Source organism: Suricata suricatta, chromosome 1 (genome assembly GCF_006229205.1).
Source record: "Suricata suricatta isolate VVHF042 chromosome 1, meerkat_22Aug2017_6uvM2_HiC, whole genome shotgun sequence".
Classification (NCBI taxonomy): Eukaryota; Metazoa; Chordata; class Mammalia; order Carnivora; family Herpestidae; genus Suricata; species Suricata suricatta.
Genome location: NC_043700.1, coordinates 149,087,218 through 149,094,143, shown reverse-complemented (window position 1 = coordinate 149,094,143; position 6,926 = coordinate 149,087,218). Strand labels below are relative to the sequence as shown.

Here is a 6,926-nt window from a genome sequence, read left to right as displayed (position 1 = left end):
AATAAGGTTAAAACACAGGTGGAAATATTTAAACCTTGTCTTTACCACAGCAAATAAAGGACCACTGTTAGTTCCTTCGCAAGTGAGAATCCTGCTGTGGTAACTCTGTTTGCAATACCCACGTGACTAGATGCAGTCATCCTCAGCCATGGCTGAACATTAGACTCACGTGGGGAGTTTTAAAGACTCCAGTGCCTATGTAGCACTACAGACCAGTTAAAGCAGAATCTCAAGTATCCACAGTTTTCAAAATTTCCCACGCTGGGCCAAGGTGTGGCACCACTAGATTTAACATAGGTAATCTGACCATGAGGTGGCTTCCGTGGAACTGAGGGTGAAAGGAAAAGGAATTTAGGCATGAGGAATGGGACAATCTGTACAGTTTGAAAGAAGATACGTCAGTGTTCAATGATAAAGAAGAAACGAGAGGAAAAGAAAGAATGGGTAAGAGGTTCCCAAGGTTCTGGACTAAATGGTGGATATGTGGAATATTTATGAGGAAATGTTTGGGAGGACTTCAGTACCCATGATTTATTTGATTTGATAGTAATGCACTCACGTACAGATTTTGTTAAAGGCAGCTGGAAGTTTTCATACTAAAAATTATACATTTTCCCCATAGAAATCAAAGTTCCACTTTTACATTAAAAACAAGCTTTTATTTATCTTAGCAGACACCAATGTTTCATTAAATGCTTCTGTTTGCAGCATCCTGAGGTGATAATATTGCTTGTCCTCTGTGATGAACAAGTTTCAAACCTGGATACTCACTGCCATAAACTGAAATGAAAATACATCTTCATAATATATGAAATTAGTTATAGCTGTGCTGTGGGTCTGGCAATCAGGTATTCAAAACTTGGCAGTAGCAAAGAAGAGCCAAGTGGCTTTCATAATGCATTTTTAAATGAAAGTCGTAAAGAAAACTCCACTTCATTAAGTGCTTGAAAAGAGCTTCTTGAAAATGTATTCAGTCACAGAAGTCCAGTTCCCAAGTGAGTGCTGTCACTCCACAGTAGGTGAGTTTATTTTCCACAGTGGCTGAGCCTGGTGCTATTGAGTTGTTTTCCTTGTCACCTTAGGCAAGCTTAATGGCTAATGGGATTGCTAATAGGATATACAGTCAGTTATGGAGTTCTAAACTAGCTTGGATTAGCTAGGACTAAAATCAATTATCACAGTCCACTGGTCCACAGAAATCAGGGGGTCCTCTCATTTCTGTTCCTAGTGAACAGCTGTACTCAGTCCCCAAGAGGAGAAAAATATTACCAGAAAAATTGATGCTAATTAGCACCCATGTTGGCAGTCAGAATAGAGACACTGGGAAGAAAATTTGCAAAATGAGGCTGGTTAAGGGTACTAAAAATTTGTGTCACTGAAATTAGCCAAGTATAATAAATGACTTTCCAGTGATTTTCTGAAAACCCATATTCTTCACTTAATTAACACATTAAAAAGCTACTTAGAGTGATGTGATATAGGTTGTCCATTCTGTTATTTAGTCAATTATTTTTACTTCAGAATATCCAATATAAGCACATTTTTATGAAATCACCAAATGTTACTGGTTTGCTGTATATGTTTGCTGTGACAATTTCTTTAGTAAATTAGCATTGGCAAGCATCAGTCTGTCAACAAAAATTGGTCTTTTGCTCAGCAAAGTAGATAATAATTCTGTTGGTTGTCCCTTGAAATTTGACCCTTAGATATTCAATTGTTTAGCTTAACACTTTGAGATTAAAAGAATTCAGTAGGAACAATATACAACTCCATGTGAATAAAATTACAACTCCATGTGAATAAAAGATCATTGCCTGAGTATATATTGAGGGGGAAAAGGTTGGAAGAATATAAGAATAATAAGAGGATCAAAAAAATACAAAATATTTGCCATAGGACATTTCCATGCTTACTGAATAATATAAATATCAGTTGAGTTTAATTACTACTTTTATGTTATTTCTAATGGCATTATTTTCCAAGATGAAATATTACTTGTAGTAAAAAGATTGTGTTTTATTCCAACTGAATCAATACTAAGGTGGACAGCTTCATTGTAAACTGATTTTATTTTGGAAAAGTCATACAATTTAGCTTCTGCAATTTATAACTGACATGCTAGGAAGAACTGATGTCTAAATTCAATCAAATATTTGTGTTATCATTTTTCTTTGAAGGTGGAATTGTCAATGGACTAATACTGGATTAGGCTGCTAGTGTGACAGCAAGATTTCACAGGAGTCATTGATTGTGGCGATGTCCTTTATTGACATGCCTGTGCTTTCCTATTAAATAGTGGTGTAAAGGGTAAGATGCTGGCAGGGATTAAGAAATGGTTTAAACCAGCTGATTAAACTTTCCTGATAGCTCTACCAGCACACACTCAAATGCAATTTTTATACACAATATTTTTACTCCTAATCTGGCCAATAGGCTTTTAAACAATTCTCTTCTCCATGAATGAGTTCTGTGCCCTTCATAAACATTCTTCACACCTTTGCAGAAAATAAAAAATGAAATAAGAAGAAAAAATCTGCTTCTGATAATATTACATTCATTATAGAAGACCATGATAATAGTTTTATAATTGTAGATGACTTCAGAGTTTACAAGCTATTTTTTATAAACATCTTGGAAAGTAATAAAAACAGATATATAGAAACTAAATTTGTATATCTAGGAAAGTATGGGACTGGAATCAGAACACTGGCTTTTCTGACTGATAATGGTGACAAACAGCTAGTACCTGTTTTATATTTGACTTTAAAAAATGCCTATAGATATACAATTGTCTTTAACATAGGCACATTTATTCCAGATAAAGACACCACTGAAAAAGAAAGCTACAGGCCAATATCCCTGATGAAGATAGTTGCAAAAATTCCCAATAAAATACTAGAAAATTTAATTCAACAATACTTTAGAAAAATCACTTAGCACGATCAAGTGGGATTTATTCCTGGCTGCAAGAGTGGTTCAATATTAACAAATCAATCAATGTGATACATCATATCAATAATAAAAAGGATAAGAACCACATGATCATTTTTGAAAGACACAGAAAAAGCATTTGACAAAGTACAATATCCATTCGTGATAGAAAACCTGAACAACATACATTTAGAGGAAACATACCTCAACATAATAAAGGCCATCTATGAAAAATCCATAGCTAACATCATCCTTAATGGGAAAAAACTCAGTGATTTTCCCCTAAGGTCAGGAACAAGGCAAAGATGTCCACTCTTACCACTTTATTCAACTGGAATAGAACTAAAAGTCCTAGTCATATGAATCTAGCAACAGAAAGAAATAAAAGGTAACCAAATCATTAAGGAAGAAGTAAAACTTTCACCACCTGCTGATGACATGATAATATGCAAAAACAAAAACAAAAACCCTGAAAGAGGGAAGCCTGGGTGGCTCAGTCGGTTAAGCGCGTGACTCTTGATTTTAGCTCAGGTCATGATCTCATAGTTTGTGAGTTCAAGCCCCAGGACAGTGTGGAACCTGGTGAGGATTCTCTCTCTCTCTGCCCCTCCCCCTCTCTCTCTCACTCTCTCTCTCTCTAATAAGTAGATAAATAAACTTAAATAAAAAAGAAAAGCTGAAAGACTCCACCAACAAATAGACTTAACCAAAAAGAAGAAAGACCTGTACCTACTATAAAAACACTGATGAAAGAAATTAAAGATGACACAAAGAAATGGAAAGATATCCCATGCTCATGGACGGACAGAACAAATATTGTTAAAATGTCTTTACTGCCCAAAGCATTCTACACATTGAATGCAATCACTATCAAAATACCACCAGCATTTTTTCACAGAACTAAAACAATCCTAAAAGTTGTACAGAATGACAAAAGCCAAAGCAAACTTGAAGAAAAAAAAAAGCAAAGCTGGAGATATCACAATATGGGACTTCAAGTTATATTTAAAGCTGTAGTGATCAAAACAATATGGTACTGGCACAAAAATAAACACATCGATCAATAGAACAGAATAGAAAATCCATAAATAAACCCACAATTATATGGTCAATTAATCTTTGACAAAAGAGGCAAGAATATGCAATGGGAAAAAAATGGTTTCTTCAACAAATGGAATTAGGAAAACTGCACAGCAGCATGGAAAATAATTACACTGGATCACTTTCTTACACTATCATAAATATAAATTCAAAATGGGTTAAATACCTACATGTGAGACCTGAAACTATAAAAGTCATAGAAGAGAACACGGGCAGTAACTTTTTGGACATCAACCATAGCAACTTCTTTCTAGATATATCTCCTGAGGCGAGGGAAATAAAGGCAAAAATAAACTATTGGGATTACATCAAAATAAAAAGTTTCTTCACAAAGAAGGAACTAATCAACTAAAATAAAAGGCAACCAATAGAATGGGAGAAGATATTTGCAAATGACGTGTCCAATAAAGGGTTAGTATCCAAAAGCTATAAGGAACTTAGAATACTCCACACCCAAACCAAAAATTCTTACTAAAAAATTTATCCACAGATGATATATAGATGGCCAACAAACACATGAAAAGATGCTCATCATCACTCATCATTGGGGAAATGCAAATCAAAACAGTGATGAGATATTACCTCAAACTTGTCTGAATACTAAAATAAAAAACAGAAGAAACAATAGGTGTTGGCATGGATGTGGAGAAAAAGGAACCCTCGTGCACAGTTGATGAGAATGCAGACTTGTGCAGTCACAGTGGTAAACAGTATGGAGTTTCCTCAAAAAGTTAAAAATAGAACTACCTTATGATCCAGTGATCACACAATCACACTACTTGGTATTTATCCAAAGAAACGAGACCATTAATTCAAAGAGATACACATACTCATATGTTATGTTTACAGCAGCCAAATTATGGAAACAGACTGTGTCCATCAATAGATGAATAGATAAAGAAAAATAAATATAGAAAAATTATATATATATAATTTTTTCAACACTAAAACTGAACAGAAACTTTATTTAGTCTTACTCCAGTAATCTAGTTCAAAAGTGAGGTGAGGTTAAGAGAAAAGAAAGAACATGAAATCTTCCAGGGACACACAGTCAGACAGACTCAAAGACAGGTACTTGGGGGCTGGGGAAGGCTGCTCCATGTCAAATCTTTCCCATCTTGGACATGAGATCAACACAGATTCAGACAGTTCCTCCTTTTCCTTAGTCCTTTGCTCAGCTGTCTTCTCCAGTGAGTGGATGTGCATCTGCTTCTTTCTCAGGCTTGCCTGGAAGGCCAAGGCTTCAGCTTGGGTCTTACTGTGCACCTGAGAGATCTAGTAATTTGTGAGCTGGAGTTTTTCCTCTACATAGACCTTAAGGAACTGGTCCCTCTGGCATTTTCAATTTTATTTGATCTTTGAGACACTTCTTCAGTGATTCTCCACTCATGGGACACCCTTTGATCATCTTCTGTTCTCAAACCCCTTGAATAGGTTACAGAAAGGCTTTTCCATGGAGCTCAGGTCTGCAGTGAGTTGGTCTTTTTCCTTCAGAATTGTCTGGATCTCAGCTTTTGCAAGTTCCCTCTGCTTCTGAGCCTGGTACACTATTCCTTCAAACCTGTCCATCATCTTCCTCCTTTTCAGGCTTTTTGCATGGAGTGCCTCATACCTGCTCCTTAGAAACATGTTCTCCTCTCATGTGGCTTCCACTGCTTTGTCCACATCCTTCTGACTATACTGTAGCAAGTCCATGATGGACCCCACAGGCAGCAGCAGACCCCTAGGTCCAAAGACATGGGAGCCATAGCTGACTCCTTAAATGAGAAACTCCCAAACTGCTCCAGATAATCCATATTGATTCCCATGCCTAGAACGTCAGCTGGGTTTCTGAGGCAGGCTCTGGCCCACTCCTAGGAGCCGAAAGCATTGATATACTGGCACATTCCACAGCTTCTTCCTAACCCGCTGTACCCAGGAGCCCTGATGCAGTTTGTGCCACAGGTGTGTCATCCACCCAGGCTGAAGGCACCTGCTGGCTTAGAGGGAAGTGCCCTGTGGCCTTGGAACCAGCATGCAGATGCTTGGCCACAGGCCCTGTTGGCCTATTCTGGGAGCTGGGCCTCATCTCCACTTTCAAAAGACCTAAAGTTTGGGTCATTCAGATTTTATCGGTTTAGGTTGTACGATGCCTGGGGAAGGGGAACAGGCTCCTCACCCACCTTTTCAGGTGCCTCTTCCTGCCTTACCTCTGATATCCTAGAAGAAGGCTTAAGGCCAAATCTTTTCGTCAGTTTCCTTGCTGGAGGCAAACTTTTGCTGATGACTTTGTCAGAGAAATCAAATTCTATCCCTATGGACCAGCTCCTCCAAGAGGTGGCCCTCTGGCCATCAGCTTCTTCTTTCTGAGGACTTGGGGATGTGGCCCCTCCAGGCTTCATAGGGCTGGTCAGGATGATGTGTCCAAAACCAAAAGTGTCTTCAGAACTGGCTGGGCCTCACCAGGCAGGTTTATGAGGGGCCCTTCTTCACATACTCCTTTGGGGTAAGTAAAAGGGGGCAAAGTAGCCATGGCTGAAGAAGCAGGGAACAGTTTTGAGCTTTCTCTGGCAGCTCTGTGAGGGTCTTCTCTTCTGTCTTGGGGAGCCAGCTGGGAAGAGCTTTCTAGGATTTCAGAGGTGGATATAAAACTTTTCTCTAATTCCATTTTATATACATAAATGAAAATAGAAATGAAATATGGCCATTTCCAATGACACAGATGAAACTAGAAAGTATAATGCTAACTGAAATGTTAGAGAAAGACATACACTATATGATTTCATCACATGTGGGATTTAGGAAACAATATACATAAAGGGCAAATGAGATAGAAACAAAGCAAGAAACAGACTTCTTTTTTAAAGTTTATTTATTTTGAGAGAGAGAGAGAGAGAGAGAGAGAGAGAGAGAGA

At 37.8% G+C, this 6,926-nt stretch overlaps 1 pseudogene; it reads right to left on the bottom strand.

Moving 5' to 3' along the window:
• Positions 1–5,134: 5,134 nt before the first annotated feature.
• On the bottom strand, positions 5,135–6,679 carry LOC115302012 (annotated as a pseudogene).
• Positions 6,680–6,926: the final 247 nt, after the last annotated feature.